At 47.0% G+C, this 15789-nt stretch overlaps 1 long non-coding RNA gene across 1 annotated transcript; it reads right to left on the bottom strand.

Annotated features, from left to right (window-relative positions):
- Positions 1 to 317: 317 nt before the first annotated feature.
- Positions 318 to 2007, bottom strand: LOC308677894. Its single transcript, XR_014028568.1, has 3 exons — positions 1938 to 2007; positions 1038 to 1064; positions 318 to 371 (listed from the first exon to the last, which is right to left on the bottom strand). It is a non-coding gene; the product is annotated as an uncharacterized lncRNA (long non-coding RNA).
- Positions 2008 to 15789: the final 13782 nt, after the last annotated feature.

Genomic DNA, 15789 nt, shown 5'->3' with positions numbered 1-15789 from the left:
TGATGTGAATATTTCCGGGCAATGAGTATCCATCTTACCAACAACTGAGAAGACCAACTGGTTACTTTCAGGAGCAGATGTCCATCTCCCAGATGATACCTTGATCTTGCATTTACATATAATTATTTGGTCAGAGTTCAGATTTTCAGTTCTGACATTGAAGGTATTATGATTGAGGTATTGATATACAATTATTGACTTGGATTGATTTGTACAGTAGAAATAGAACCTATGGGATCCCTCAGGATTCCATGACGTGACTCCCTCAGGGAGGGAGCACTTGAAGGGAACCTCTTCTCCTTTAACAATGACGGTGTGTGGAAGAGGTGAGGACAGCCTGGGGGCTGGTAGAGATGAATCTTTCTGTGAACCTGAGGAAAGAAAGAGAAAACATTGAGACTTTCCTTCTGGTCTCCTCCTGGAATAAATCTCTAAACCAGAACCTCCACCTCCATTCCCAGAATGGCTCCCATCCACAGTCTGCTCTGAGAATCCTTGACCCACTGCTATTCTCACAGTCCAGTGGCCAGCAGGGTACGGACCAGTAGTGGGTTGTGGCCTACAGGTTGGGGACCCCTTTTGTAGACACTTCTCATTTTTATATTGGGAGAAGAAGAACATGACATGGACATTCTTCATCAGAACATAAACAGAAGGATTTTCATGCTTATCTTGTAAGAATGACTATTATTGAGTTTTGCACGTTGGGGGAAAAGGTTACCAACCAAACGTTAAAGGATCTTTGCTTTGGTTCTGCAGGGACACCCAGGGATGTGTCTCCATGAAGGAAGGCATCTCCTCAGGGTGGATCACGGCCTCCTGAAGAAGCAGGAAGGACTGGATCCGCCCATTGCACTGAGCCCAGCGGAAAAGAACAGCAGAGCAGCCACACCCACAGAGGTGGACCTTTCTCCTTCTGAATCTCTCTTTGGGCTTTCGGCTTCATTTGCCCTTCTCCCTCCTTCAGAGACTGCAACAATCACAGTCCGCATTTATGTGAAGACAAGCAAAGTCTGCCTGAGAGTCTCTTCTCTTACCTGCTGCCAGGAGGGTCCACGAAAGGACTGAAAGAGAGAAAGAGGGAAGGTGGAGTTAAGAGAAGGAGAGATGATCGCAGACTGTGCAAGACTTTCACCCCAGCATCCCCAACTGTTATGGGTGGAATTAGGAGCAGATCTGGGGACCTTCTGTGCCCCATGAGGGTTTTCTCTCTGAAGTTCAGCTGTTCTGATCTCCCCAGTTCCCAGTTACTTGAGAGGAGCAGGAAGGACAAAACGGGAGACTCCTTACACTCAACACCCTTCCCTGCAACCGTCAGAATGACCCCTTTCTTTCCTCATCCGTTGCTCACACTAGCTATCTCTTTTGTGGACCATGAAATTGCCAATGGGGTCCTCTTCTGGGTGTTTCTGATGGGGGGAAGAGAGGCTGCTCTGCATCCCCGCAAACCTCCTTTAGTTGAGCTGACTCTGAATCCTGAGAACTGGGGACAGAGGACATGGGGAGGAGAGGCAGGGAAGTGCCCCATTGCTCAAATGATTGCTCACCAAGGAAGAAGGAAGCTCAGGCTTCTCGAGAAGGATTAGGAGAAGTAAAGGAGTTGGGAGTCTGAGACGTAAGCCCCACTCCCAGACAAAAAAAATATTTCAGGAAATATTAAAAAGGCAGAACTTTGGGACACAATAGGATTAACCCACCACTATCAGAATACCAGAAGGGCACACTAAGACTCAGGCCAAAGTTCATGCCACAGGAACAACTCCAAACAGAAGCCCAAGGAGGTATAAGAACCCACCACTCCCTGCTAGATGTGGTCACTTTTTTTCCCCAGAGCCAGCTTTCTGCCTGTGTCTCTTCTTCAATAAACAGGAGTAAAACAATAATCTTTTGGGTGCAGGAGAGGAGATTGAGGGAAGTAGAAGAAGGAGGTCCCAAACCTGTTATCCAAGTGATGGCCTCCATCTTCACTTCAGGATTCCTGAGAAAGAGATGTTGTTGGTCTCCGTCACTCTCTTCTTCCTTCCCCAGAGAGATGAAGAGCTGCAGCTTCTCTTGAGTCAGACCTTCAACTCAACGGCCAAGGGAGGAACTGCGTCATCCCCACCGAGGACATCACACCCACGCCCTCTCAGCCCAGGACGCATCTCGGCTCCCCGGCCTCCTTCACCACACCAAAGCCTTTCTCTCTGCAGCAGAGACCTGCCCCCATCCTCCTGAGCTCTCTTGTACCCAAAGAGAATGAAAAATAAAATAAAATAAATAAAATGAAATAAAAATAGCCATCCGGTGAGGTGGAGGTGTGAAAGCCAAGAAGCCATGTTGTTCTGCTCTTTTGCAAGGTTGAACATCCCACCCCGCTCTGTGTGTCTGACCTGATCAGCTACATTGCTCATCCTAAGCCACCCATTTCCGCAGACAGACAGAATAAAGCAAATGATAATCCATTAATTAGAAAAAAAATAGTTCTGATACATAGTTCCCCTAAAACACTTCTGAAAATCGTTTCTTGTGTCTAAAACAACAGAACGATTATCTGAATTGTTTTTGCAATTTATAACATTTTATTCGATTATAAAGTAAAATGCAAAAGTACAAAAGCAAATAGCAGGACACAGTGGAGAGGGACAAGGGAAAGGAAAGGCATTGACTTCGGATTTCCTCTATTCCAGTAGAAGGAAGCTGTAACATCAAAGCTCCACTTTTTACTTTTGCAAATTGGTGCAAAATAGCCATTTCTATAACAACAAATCAATCTAATCAGTAAAACCCAAAATCAAAGTTTCATTTTTATTTTCTCCACCTCGAGCACAAAGTCCAGAAGCGGCCTCCATGTGGAAACAAAAGTATTTAAGTTCTTTTCTTCAATCAAAAGGGTCAGTTTAGCCATCTCTGGCAACTCCATCAGCTCAGAGTGATTATCCTAATTGCGATGTGTTTGAAGGGCATCCAAACTATCATCTCATTTCAATAAACTGTTAAAATTTGCTCCTACAATCCGTGTTACACATCTCCAAGAACTTAGGAATTGGGGGAGAAAAAGTATCCAGGACAAGTAAATCAAAAGCAAATGGTCTTTAAAAATGAGTCATTTAATTTGAGTGAGGTGGTGTTCCCAAAACGTTCTTGATTAAATCTGGAAATCTGCTCTTGAATTACAATTTGGAGTTTACAATGATATGAAGAAAGGACTCAAGGCACCATTCATTTGAGAAGGCCCTTAAAATAAAAGTAGTCCTAATTTAGGGACCGTAATTGGGAATAGCATCTCAGCCCTGAAAACGTGACGGTCTTTAACATCTGACTTCAGCTTTCCTTGGCTTTGGGCGAGGTTTTCAATGTGAAGATTGTTTGCCCCGTGTTTCCATGGTGCATCTTTATTTTAGCCTTTATTTTGCTTTTTGTCAGACATTAAATTTTACTGAAGATCCCAAGGCAGAATTGGGACCTTCATACAACATCCAGCCATCAAAACAAACAAACAAAAAAAAAACCTAAAGGAGAAAAACAGGGTTTGTGAACCTAAGAAAAAAAAGAAAGTTAGCAGGCATTCTAGTGATTCAATCTTGACACCTAGCAGACTCAAATCTACACCGAGATAGGACTGAGAGAATAAGATCGTGCTGAGGATTTCACCCTATTTGATGTGCTTTTTCTTCAGCTATAATCTGAAGCTCAGCTGCACCTTATCATCTCTTCAAAGGTGAGGTCCATATCCAGGCCTAAGAAGAGACTGGACCAAGACAGACACCTTTTGCTGCAATCAGGGATGACCTTGCTGCCTCCTTTTGTGTTGGAACACAGTGTCACTGTATGTATCCCCTCCTCTTCCTGTTGTGTAAGACAATTCTTCCTTGTTGTTGTTCCAGGAGGAGAACGAATGAAGGAGTCCCGGATGCAGCTGGAGGTAACTTCAGAGTCCTGGGGAAGGTGAGGGAAAGAGAAGACATTGCCCAATCTGCCTGCAGGTGAGGAACCTCTTGAGAACAAGGGGTTTCTCCGTCATTTCACAGCGTTTTTCAAAATAACCTTGACTAGCCTGCTGCAGCCTAGAAAGATTGCCATCCCATGAAGGAAAAGGATTGTCCTTCAGCATCAGACGTGACCAATTCTGGTTTCCTATCCCAGATTCCTGAAGGTAATGGGATGCTCCTGAGAAACGTACACGGACAATCCCCTAAAACTTTGCCTCCAACACTTGATTAGAGGAATTTTTTAATGGCTTCTAAGACAGTTTTCTTAAATGTCTTTCATTTGGTACATTTGTATGGGCATCAAGGGCAATTACTGCATGTATCTTGGGCAATACATGTTTTGCTATACTGGAGACCAGAAAGTATTTTTCTCCAGTTTTAAAAAATATCTAGAGGTAATACAATGCCTAAATTTTATGGTTGAAACCAAATAAGGAAAGAATCAAAGAAGCCAATTCTTTAACTTATTCAAGTTCAAAGAGATCAAGACAAACTGACTTATGGAAAGTAAATCTGGCTTGAACTGCAGGGCTAGAGTTCAACTATCTTCTAGCATGAGAACAGCCTGGTTTGAGCACTCTAAAGCCCATCTGCATCACTCTTGTCTCCACCCAATGACAGTTGCGTGACTTCAGAGAAACTGTCAGTCATTGGTGGGGATACCATGAACCAGTTTCACTCTCCAGTGTAAACAGAACTTTCCTGCAGACACTGATTTAAGTAACTCCTGAATCCCACCAGCTACCTTGACAGGTGAAGGTGTAGCTGCTATTGGTGCTTGAGGCTCCATCACTGCAAGATCGTTTCTGTTAGATGTTTTGTGCCAGCCATGGCAGTTCCCCCAAAAGGTCATCAGATGGGAGCAAAGAGGCTTCCACTGGTGGGTCAGGGGTCCCCGGCCCCTGCAGCCCCATTGGCGAGAGAGTTTTATGGTAAGGGAGGGGCTGAGACCCCCCATAAATACCTCTGCTCAAGGGGCTGCTCTCTGCTTGCTCTCTGTTCTCTTTGTTCTTTCTGCTTGCTTGCTTGCTCATCCATGAGCTTAACCCAGGCATGGATGCCTCCATGCCAGGGAACTCTTTCTATTTACTTTATCGTTAAATAAAGCTTCGAATGATTGCATTCCTGCGTGATGCCTTTTACTTGGAAGCACCTTAACGAACATCGACCTCGTGAGACCATCTCACAGCATTAAATAAAAAAAATATTTATTGTTCTCGAAACAAGAGACAGAGAAAGTTGTTCAAGCAGACCAATTTCTTTTACGCCGGAAAGCTGAAGGAAATGGGATGTTGCACACCTTCACCGTGTTGGAGCAGGGGGATTTTGGTGCTGCCTTGCCGAGATTCTGTCTCCTTAGAATATCTCTGGAGAGTGAAGGAATATTAGTGAGATTTCAGGGATATTTCTGCCCCACTATTTAGGCTGTCAAGCTGCCCAGTCTAGATTTCTTCAACCTTCCGATTCCAAGGAGTATTTTCTGAGGAAAGAGAAGAGGCCATCAGTTCCATTCTGCATGAAGGGAAGTCCAACCAAGAACTTTAGTGCAGTCAGATATGTTGATGGGTGCCAGTCAAGATAACCCTGGGACGGCCTGAAGGACATTTGATATTCACTTCTCTTTCCTCTCTGGATCTATCTAGGTCGTCCACCAGCTCCCAGCCTTTCTCCAGTCCCTCCAGAACCTCTGTATCTGGTTGGGGAGAACATTTCTCTCAGGTGCTCAGCTCCCAACAACACTGTTCAAAGCCGGAGACAATACCAAATAAGGAAAAATGAGAATGAGACCTCTATAAAGGGTCTGGATTGGCCTGAAGACAACTCCCTGGTCCTCACAGCCACGAGGGAAGATTCTGGATTATATAAATGCCGGTACCAAGAACGGAAATATGGGAGAGCCATCTCTTCAGAATGGAGTCATCCTGTCTCAATAGTGGTGAGAGGTACGCAGTTTTCCCCTTTCATTTTGAAAATGTGGATTCCTGTAACCGGGGCTTTATTTATTTAGAGCTTGTATATGAAAGTATTTCCCCGATGAAGTCCCAGAAAGTCTCCATGTTGTGTAGTGGGTTCTGTAGAGCAGGAAGGACGCCAGGCCGATGAGTACAACATAACAGCTCTTTATTGGTGGAAGTGACTGTACTGGGGAATGGGGGCTACCTGCACTCTTTATATAGCCAACCAATCGGATTGAACCTCTGTTTCCCGCCAAAACTGCTTCCCGCCAAAACAGTTACAGTTCAACGCCTCCTAGTGGTGACTCTTATACAAGTGCTTAAAGGTAAAGGTTGCCCCGCACATGCGTGCTAGTCGTTTCCGACTCTAGGGGCCGGTGCTCATCTCCGAGGACGTCTCTGTGGTCATGTGGCTGGCCGGCATGACTAGATGCCAAAGGCGCACAGAACGCTGTTACCTTCCCACCGTAGTGGTCCCTATTTTTCTACTTGCATTTTTACGTGCTTTCAAACTGCTGGGTTGGCAGAAGCTGGGACGAGTAACAGGTGCTCACTCTGTTACGTGGCACTCGGGATTCGACCTGCCAAACTGCCGACCTTCTGATCGACAAGCTCAGCGTCCTAACCCACTGAGCCACCGTGTCCCTATACAAGTGCTTAGGTGTTCCTAAAAAGCCTAATACATAACACTCCACCCTAGAGACAGTGGAATCCAAGCACCACCAAGCTAATTCTCATTTTTCTCTTCTCCAGATCCTCTGCCTCCCCCAGTGTTGAAGCTGCGGCCTCCCTCTGGATCCCTGAGGGAAGGCAAAGTCCTGCCCATCCTGTGTTTGCCCAATGAGGGCAATAACACCAAAAGGTTCCATTTCTCATGGAAGGGTGTGGAAATGACCTCCAGCAATGAAGGTCTTCTGAGGAGCAGCAGAGACTCTGGGCTTCTTACTCTAAATACGTCAGTAGCCTTCCTATATGCCAAATGCAATGGAAGCCTGGGACTTTCTTGCAGATATGAGGAAAACATAAATGGGCACTGGATCATGTCTCCTTGGAGCCAGACAGTGAATATCACAGGTGTGTCTTTTCAGAAGGTGGAGTCATCTGCTGCCTAAATGTGGAAGGAACCCTTTGCAAAAACTGATTTAACTATCCAAAGAAATCTTGCAAAATGATACATCTCCCCCTTTTCCTTTGCAGTTCTACCAGCCCCATCTGCCCCATTAGTGGGCTATGCGGCGTTGGCTCTCCTTGTGCTCTTCCTGGGAGCCCCACTGGTTTTCTGCTGCAGCAGGGAGAAGAACGGTAGGTGTGTGAGTCCCAAATTCAAACGTAGCGGGAACCACCCTTAATCTCGGTCAAGTGGCTAGAGAGGAACCTTCGTTGCGGAAGTGGACGAAGCCACTTGGAAGAGTAGAGCTCCAAGAGGTCCTTCTTCAACATAATGGAGACTACTCTGATAGGCATAGTTCTTGTTGCCTGTCCCACAATTTGATAGACTTTTGGCCTTGGGAATCTCAAAGGATTAGGAGGGTCTTGGCTGTTGACATAATCAACATCCCCCTGAGCCCCCACTGTATCTACCCTCAATAGTAATTGAGTTGGGATATTCCCTGTCCTGGGAGAAGGTGGCTGAACTGAGCTTATTTGGCGTTAAAGGAGAGTCTTCTCCTCCCAGCCAGAATATCAGCAGATAGCAAATCTTAGAAGGTAAGTAGGTTGGCCCTGAGTATTCCCTGGATGGGAATATCCAAGAAGTTTCTTAGCTGTAGAGTGGGCACTTTTCAAGAAATAGCATGGACACTGCAGCCCAGTGAAGCTGAGCTTGAGGGTGTATCTACCTTTACTTTGTTTCTAAGATGATGGAATAACTAGGATGTGCAAGTCACGTTTGTTTATTCCTAGCTTCCTCTTTTTTGCATGGATCTGGAAGCATCAGGATGCCAGAGAAGATCTGAGCCTAAAGAGAAGAAGGAGGAAGTCAGATTAAATGATCTTGGATCTGAGGACGTAGACAGGGAAGATTTACAGGTAACCACTTCAAGGATTCTTCCTTTTCTGGGCAGGACCGTTTATGAAGGAATTGGGAATCCTGGGCAGTTTCAGAGCTATTGCGGAGTGAAATTTCCCGGTAGTGAAATTCTGATGGAATAATAGAAAAACTTTCTAGAGGATTTTGAGAGAGGAACCACTTCTGGAGGGAGAGATGGATTTCCAATCACTATATCAGGGGTAGGCAACCACGGCTCTTTTATGACTCATGGACTTGAACTCCCAGAATTCCTGAGTCAGCGGACTTCAACTCCCAGAATTCCTGAGTCAGCTATGCTGACTCAGGAATTCTGGGAGTTGAAGTCCATGAGTCATAAAAGAGCCGAAGTTGCCTACCCCTGCACTAGATTATGAAAGCGGAAGCCAAAGAACCATTTTTGAAGGATAGCTTCATTTACTTCCTGCCTTGAGCGGCATGGCCTAACGTCCATTTTGTCTCCAGTACTCTCTTATTCTACTAATATTTGGTTTTATTGTGAATGAATTGTTGGTTTTCAAACTAGAAAGATTGAGAGCATCTTAGATATTAGGGATTCCTTCTGGCAGGTCATAGGTAAATCAAAGTGGATGGTCATCCTGGTAGAAGTCTCTCTGGGTGACAGGAGGTAGAGGATCTGGGTTGGGCCTGGTGTGGTGTGGTTGCCATTTACACTGGATTTGTGTTGCCGAGGATTCCGGAAGAGTCAACTGGTTTCCATTTGTAAACACCTTCCAAAATAAACGTTAGAAAGTCTCCTTTATGATGGATTCTGGTTGAATTTCAAGCTTGTCTTTTCCTGGCTTCCTAGAATTCAGAACTCACGTATGCTTTTGTCAAGACGTCATCCACAGTGATCCCTTTGGAACCCAGGACCAAGAATCCTCTGAAGACCCAGGAAGTGGACCAAGTTGTGTACAGCGATGTCCTGGTTCAAGTAACCAGCAGAACAGCCCACTGATTACTTCTCCAAAGGCCACTTTCAGAAGACCAACCTTTTCACCACCAGGAATGGAGGACTTGCTCTGGTTCTGTTGGGGTATTTGGGAATAGACGTGGTTGAAGCCAGGGTTTCTCAACCTCAGCAACTGGAAGATGGATGGACTTTAAACTCCTAGAATTCGTGGCTGTCTGGAGAATCCTGGGAGTTGAAGTCCACCCATCTTCAAGCTGTCAAGACTGAGAAACTCGGGGCATACCTTTAGGGGTCCACCAAAATCACTCAGAATTTACAGCCTTGATCTTTTACTCTTCCTAACCAGTAGAAATATTGGCCTATTGTCCAGTTACTGACCAGGAATACCTGTCCTGCCTTCCCCTTTTTGTGCTAAATGATTCCTCCTGTCCTTGTTGAAGGAGAAATCAGTGGAGGAGATATAAATCCTGTCAAATAAATAAAAAATGCTTTTGTTGTTCTTCAGTCACCAAATTGTGTCTGACTCTTCGCAACCCCATTGACTATAGCATGCCAGGCCCACCCAAATTTTGCTCCAATTCATGTTTATTCTGTCAATGACACTATCTAATAACCTCATCCACTGCTGTCCCCTTCTCCTTTTGTCTTCCATCTTTCCCAACATCGGAGTCTTTTCCAATCAATCTTTTCTTCTCATTAGATGGCCAAACTATTTGAGCTTCAAAAAATATTATAAGAGTTTTTTTAAAAAATATAAGGGATTCTGCAATTGCTGTTGTGGTTTTTCATGCCACGGTTGCTGTTCTGCCCCAAACCTGGGTCCCGTGGGGCTGGAAGATGGGTCTCCACAAGCATCCTCTTTAGACATGCAGGTCTCCCATTCACAATGTTTGCCATGTTTTCACTGGTTCAAACAGGGAATTTGTATCCCTGGTTTATCAGTGGCATTTTCATCTTCCAAATTACGCAGATTTATGGTTGCTGCTGGTGATTTTCTTCTCTCTGAGCTGAAGTCCATGAGTCATAAAAGAGCCGAGGTTGCCTACCCCTGCACTAGATTATGAAAGCGGAAGCCAAAGAACCATTTTTGAAGGATACCTTCATTTACTTCCTGCCTTGAGCGGCATGGCCTAACGTCCATTTTGTCTCCAGTAGTCTCTTATTTGGCTGGAGTCTTGCCCCTATGAGGGCCATGCACTATGGACTTTGTAATACTAACAATATGGTTTCTGAACTGGTTAACTCACATGGCTTCTCTTGTATTTTAATTAGCCTTCTTGCTCTCTTCCTTTCAAATGTATTTGCTTTGAAGGAGCAGGCAGGACAGCGAGGTTAAACAGAACTTGACTTTATTTGGAACCAGGCAAACAATCAGAAGAACATCGCTCTATTTATACTTGCAGCTGTCAGATGTCTGACCAATCGGGGCTGTGCCGGTTTCCCGCTTTGTTTGTTTCAGCCAATCGGCGTCGGGCTGGTTTGACAGCTCGGAGCTGTCATCTGGTGGCGCGTGCGCTGTCGCCGGCGACTTTGACAGCCGAGAGCTGTCAGTCGGTTAGCGCCTGCGTGGTTCCCTCCGGCAGCTTTCGACAGCTGTCAAAAGCTGCCGCGGTTTTTACCTCAGCCCCGTTGGTTTATATTAAAGTGTGATTAACGTTTACAATAAGTATGATTAAACATGTGAATACATAACACCCCTTACCCCTCCCTCTGATTGAGTTGAAGTTTCCCCTCGGCTGTTTCTTTTCGGTTTTCCCCATTCGAAGTCTCTCAAGTAGGCGGGGGGTCTTTTTGTTCTTTCGGAGCGTCGGGGGGGTGTCTCCTCTGGCCGTTCCTTGCCTCTAGGTGTAGTGCTTCTGTTAGAGTCAGGCTCGGGGGGCAGAGGGTTTGGCTCCACCGTTTCTGGGTCCCTCTCGTTAGAATCGTGTTGTGGATAAAAGTCATTCTGTTCGGGGTTTTGCTGTGATGACATTTGCTCGGGGAGGTTTTGGTGTGACAGTGTTTGCGGGGGTGGGTGGGTTCTGATGGCATTTCGTAGTTCCCCCTTTCCCCCATATTTTGTGGGCTGCGTTGCCATAACTGGTCGATGTGTCTACGGAGGTGGGTGTTGTTTCCGGTATCGATGATGTATGACAGGGGTCCAGTCTGTTCTATGATGACCCCCTGTATCCACTTATTCCCGCCTCCGTAGTTTCTAGCCCAGACGGCTTGCCCGGTATTGAGAGTCCTGTGCCGGAGGGGAAGTTCTGGGTCTGCTGGGGTTCTGTCTGGATGTAAGCGATCCAATCTGGTCGTAAGTTGTTTGCCCCAGCGGAGTTCTGCCGGGGACTTCCCGGTGGTCGTGCAGGGGGTGGTGTGTTGCGCTAATAGAAATTGAGCAAGTCTGCGGTGCCAATTGCCGGTGATGATTTTCCGCAGTGCCTCTTTGGTTGATTTCACCATCACCTCAGCCAAGCCGTTCGTCGAGGGGTGAAACGGAGCCGTGGTGGTGTGCCTAATAGAGTTCGCCGTTGTGAAACTCTGGAATTCGTGGGAAGTAAATTGGGGGCCGTTATCAGAGACTAACACATCCGGTAGCCCATGTGTGGCAAACAACCCCCTTAATACTTGTATTGTGGCTGCAGAGGTCGTGCTTGTGACTGGGACCACCTCTAACCACTTGGAATAACTATCTACCACGATTAGGAACATTTGTCCTTGGAAGGGACCTGCAAAGTCTAAATGGACACGAGACCAAGGCTTTTTTGTCGTTTCCCACCTGTGTACAGGAGTTTGGGGCTGGGCAGCTCTGACAAGTTGACAGGGGTAACATCCGGCCACATGTGTTTCTATTTGTTTGTCGAGGCCAGGCCACCAGACGTAGCTTCTGGCTAAAGCTTTCATTTTGACAGTTCCTGGATGACCCTCGTGTAGGCTTGCTAGGACTTTGGTCCTATGTTTTTCCGGAATTATGACCCTGCTGCCCCATAATACGCACCCTTGGTGGGTAGATAATTCTTTCTGTTTTGTAAAGTAGGGCTGGAATTCTGCTCCTGGGGGCGCGTGTTGCCACCCTGAAGTCACGTACCCTAAAACTCTCCCCAGGATTTTGTCTGCAGCTGTAGCGGACGAAATGTCCCTGACTGATAAGGGGCATTCGGGCAATTCAGAAATGGCTAGTATCTTCCCAGCTGGTGCAGGGTCAGGGTATATCTCTGGTAGGGGAAGTCTGCTAAGCCCGTCTGCGTGACCCATGCTTTTCCCTGGCTTGTGTTCTAGCGTAAAGGAATAGGCTGACAAAAAGGTAGACCATCTGAGGATACGGGGAGATAAAATTTGGGGTGTTTGTTTATTAACTGTAAAAATTCCTAACAGGGGCTTGTGGTCTGTAAAAATGGTAAATTGGCGACCATAGAGGTAGTCGTGAAACTTCTTCACGCTGGCCACTATGGCTAAAGCCTCTTTATCGATTTGAGCGTAATTGCGCTCAGGTTTTGACAGCGTTCTGGAATAGAACGCTATAGGAGTTTGGGTTCCTTCCCTCGTTAAGTGACTTAGGACTGCTCCTATGCCGTAGGGAGAGGCGTCGCATGCCAAACAAGGGGTAGCTGTTCGTTGAACAGTGCTACTGTGGCGTTGCTGGTCAGTAAGTTTTTTAGAAGCCTAAAACTTGCATCGTGCTGCTGGGACCAAGACCAGGGGTTGCCCTTGTCCAAAAGCCTATGGAGAGGTTCTGCTATTGTGGCTTTATGTGGCAGGAAGGTGTGGTAGAAATTAACTAATCCCAGAAAGGCTTGCAGTTCTTGTTTGTTTTTTGGGATAGGGGCTGTTTTGATGGCTTTTATTTTAGACTCAGTGGGGTGAATCCCTTTTGCATCAATTTTGAACCCTAGGAATTCCGCTGAGGGCACCCCTATGGAGCATTTGTCTCGCCTTAATTTGAGCCCTGCTGTTCTGAACCTAAGGAGCACCTTTGCCAGCTTGGTTGCTAAGTCCCATTCCGATTCCCCTGCAATTAGGACGTCGTCAAAATATGGGCAGACCCCAGGGATTCCCTTTAGTGTTTTTTCCATGATTTCTTGAAAGATCCCTGGGGCTGCAGATATGCCGAATTGAAGGCGGTTAATTTTGAAGGCTCCCTTGTGCGTGCGGTGTCAGGGGTGACAGGCAGCTGTAAGTACGCCTGCGCCAAGTCTAATTTCGCGAAAATGGCGCCTGACTTAATGGCCGCGAGGATGTCTTTGACAGCCGGGACAGGGTAAGCATGGGCATTTAATGCGCGGTTCAGGGTGGCCTTATAATCAGCGCAGAGTCTGATTTGGCCATTGGGCTTGATTGGGGTTACTATAGGTGTTTCCCATTCGGCCCCTTCGACTGGTTCTAAAACTCCCAATTTAACTAGCCTGTCTAGTTCGTTTTCTATTTTTTCTCTTAAAGCAAAGGGGACCCTCCTAGCCTTAATTCTTACGGGCATTACGTTAGGGTTCAATTTTAGTGACACCGGGGGTCCTGTATATTTCCCTAGCGAGCCGTCAAAAACGTCCGCAAATTGATAGCAGACGGTGTCTAAGTTTGACAGCTGAGTGGTGTTAACGCCTGTTAGTGCTATTCCTAATGCCTCAAACCAGTCCAGCCCCAGCAGGCTGGTCCTGTTTTCTTGGGTGACTAGTATAGTGAGGGGTCCCTTAAATTGCCTAAATTCCGTTGGGACTGAGGCTTTTCCCTTGAGCTTAATGGGAGTTTTTTGAAAATCCGCTAGGCGGAGTTTAGTGGGACGTAAGGCAGGTTGCTGCCGGCTGCGGCTACAAATGTTCTTGTAAGTTTGCCATGAGATGAGAGAGGCGGAGGACCCTGAGTCAACTTCCATCTCGCAAGGGACTCCGTGGATTAGGACGTCCACTTTAACTTTGGGCTTAAGGATGGTGTGGATCGTATTTTCCCTTGCTTTTCCCTTAACATTTTGTACTAGGGGTTTAAATTTTTGTTTTTCCCTGGATGTGGGTCGGTTCGTACCTGCAGACGTCACCTCCAATTCATGTAGGTTTTCTTGGCTCAGGCTACGGCACACGGCTTTGAGGTGACCTGTTTTCCCGCATCCGTGGCATTTGGCACTGCGGAACCGGCACGATGCCCTCGGGTGGTTCCCACCGCAGCTGGCACATTTGGCTCTGCTAGGCTGGTAGCTGGTGCTCTTGTTGTTATTGAAAGAACCCCCTCGGCTGTTGCGCTGGGGCTTGAGTCTCTCGAATCGACGCTGAACGGCATCGATGTCCACGGCGATGTCGTCGTCCTCTGGCCCGCTGAAGGTGCCGTCCTCCTGGTGCACGGACCCGCTGGGTCCGCTATCAGGGGGTCGGGGGTTGTCGCCGTGGCTATCTTCATAGGCGATGACTTCCATGGCTACTTCTGCCAGCGTTAGAGCGGGTTTGGCGATTAGTTTTCTTCGCAGGCGCTCGTCTTTAAGCCCGATAACGATTTGGTCATGGATCCGGTCCTCCAGGTCAGGGAACCGACACCGCCGTGCAGCGTGCCTGACTCGAGTTATGAAGTCATTGGCGGGTTCGTCCGGGAGTTGTACGCATCGGGCAAAATTCACTCTCCAGAACAGCTCTGACTTCGTTGGCATAAAGTGTTTGCTCAGTCCCTCGGTGAGTTCTGCGTAGGATATAGTTGCGATGGGTTCCGGACTGAATAGTCCCACAGTGGCATCGTATACGGCAGGTCCGCTGAGCCAGAGCAGTGCAGCTGCTTTGGCCCGATCGTCGGTTATCTTCTTAACCACCAGGTACCCTTCTACCTGGCCTAGGTGTGATTCCCAGCACTCTGGGTGGCGGGTGTTGAATTCACGAATATGGCCGTGGTTCGTCATGCTGTCCGGCCGTGGGTGCTGCTTGCGTTATTATGGAAGCTATGCTTCCAGTCAGTGACTTCAGCAAGTCACCAGCTCGGGCTAAGGGAAAAAATCTCTTCTCCCCTTAGGCGGTGACTTCAGCTACGCGAAGCAGACAATCCCATCCTCGTTGCCAGTGCTTTGAAGGAGCAGGCAGGACAGCGAGGTTAAACAGAACTTGACTTTATTTGGAACCAGGCAAACAATCAGAAGAGGTAAAGGTAAAGGTTCCCCCGCACATGCGTGCTAGTCGTTTCCGACTCTAGGGGCCGGTGCTCATCTCCGTTTCAAAGCCGAAGAGCCAGCGCTTGTCCGAGGACAAGAACATCGCTCTATTTATACTTGCAGCTGTCAGATGTCTGACCAATCGGGGCTGTGCCGGTTTCCCGCTTCGTTTGTTTCAGCCAATCGGCGTCGGGCTGGTTTGACAGCTCGGAGCTGTCATCTGGTGGCGCGTGCGCTGTCGCCGGCGACTTTGACAGCCGAGAGCTGTCAGTCGGTTAGCGCCTGCGTGGTTCCCTCCGGCAGCTTTTGACAGCTGTCAAAAGCTGCCGCGGTTTTTACCTCAGCCCGTTGGTTTATATTAAAGTGTGATTAACGTTTACAATAAGTATGATTAAACATGTGAATACATAACAGTATTGCTAATCATGGTGGTGGCTGGAACCTTGCCCTTTTGAGGGCCATGCAGTATGGACTTTGTACTACCTGCAATATGGTTTTTGTAATACCACTGCACTGGTTACCTCACATGGGTTTTCTTGTATTTGAATTAGCCGCCTTTCTCTGCTCCTTTCAAATGTATTGCTAATTAGGCTGGTGGCTGGAACCTCATCCCTTTTAGGGCCACGCAGTATGGGCTTTGTAATACCTGCAATATGGTTTTTGTAGTACCACTGCACTGGTTAACTCACATGGGTTCTTTTGTATTTTAACTAGTCTTTCTTTCTTTCTTTCTCTCTTTCTTTCAACCATTTTGATTTGCTGAGTATTTGCCATAATCTGGGTATTCTAATTGGGGTCCAGCAAATGGAGGCAGGAGCTTCAGCCAA

Source organism: Vipera berus, assembly GCF_964194415.1.
Source record: "Vipera berus genome assembly, chromosome: Z".
Classification (NCBI taxonomy): Eukaryota; Metazoa; Chordata; class Lepidosauria; order Squamata; family Viperidae; genus Vipera; species Vipera berus.
Note: the sequence above shows the minus strand (reverse complement) of the source record. Positions and strands in the feature narration are given on the sequence as shown.